This window comes from Chaetura pelagica, unplaced genomic scaffold, assembly GCF_000747805.2.
Source record: "Chaetura pelagica isolate M959 unplaced genomic scaffold, ChaPel_1.0 C11214896, whole genome shotgun sequence".
NCBI classification, from domain to species: domain Eukaryota; kingdom Metazoa; phylum Chordata; class Aves; order Apodiformes; family Apodidae; genus Chaetura; species Chaetura pelagica.
In genome coordinates, this window is record NW_009966048.1 from 1 (window position 1) to 967 (window position 967).

The 967-nt window shown below is 48.2% G+C and overlaps 1 pseudogene; it reads left to right on the top strand.

Annotated features, from left to right (window-relative positions):
- Positions 1 to 313: 313 nt before the first annotated feature.
- LOC104384814 lies at positions 314 to 569 on the top strand (annotated as a pseudogene).
- Positions 570 to 967: the final 398 nt, after the last annotated feature.

Sequence of the window (967 nt, forward strand, 5' to 3'; positions counted from 1 at the left end):
TGTAGAGCTTAGGATGCAAATATTAGTTTTGGGCACATTGAAAATGGAATAGCCAGTATGCCAAGACCCAGACAGTCTGGAAAACAAACACACCTGACCATTGCTCAGCATTTTACACGTGCCTAGCTCCGTGGAAATATTTAGCAGAAAAATATTTCAGACACACCTATCCTAAGCATCTGCCAAGGCCTGCAGCTGTCAAAAACAGGCCACGTAGTCATCCTTAGCTGTGGTGCCCTTGGAGCAAGTAAAGTACAGTAGCATCAGGCATAGTGTGGTAGTCAGAAATTACCTGTGTAGAACTTCTGTGTAGAAAGAGCCCCACAGCACTTGCTCGAGTGTCAGAGGTCTCTGGGACCCCTGGCTCATCACTCACGCTGACTCCATTTGCTGAAAACCTGTCTCCTTCATGTGCACAGGGGGATTCCGGCGGCCCAGTGGTCTGCAACGGGCAGCTCCAGGGCATCGTCTCCTGGGGTATCGGGTGTGCGCAGAAGGGCTATCCCGGCGTTTACACCAAGGTCTGCAATTACGTCTCCTGGATCAGAACAACTATGTCTGCCAACTGAGACACTCTGGTTCTAGGCGACCTGCTAGTTTGCCTCATCATTTTCTTCTCCTTTGAGACTGGACATACAAAAACTATCAAAAAATAAAGACTCTCAGGCACCCCTTCTCTGTGAGATGTTTCTTAGGGTACTTCTGTAGGCTGTGATGTGGAGGACAGAAACAGGGAATGTCACTCTGGGAAAAAATATTTATTCTTTGTAGTGTCTCTCAACTAGCAGGGTCTTGGAACATTTTGCAGGCTCATCTTCAGGAGTCTTTCAGTCAGTTACATGCAGCCATGCCTGGAGCAGAACATCTTTTCTGTTTGTCGGCGCGTTTTCAGGTGCTACAAAGCTGCCTAAAACAGCGGAGCAAGTGTGCTGAACCACACGGGCAGCATACTCCTGTGGTAGGAAAA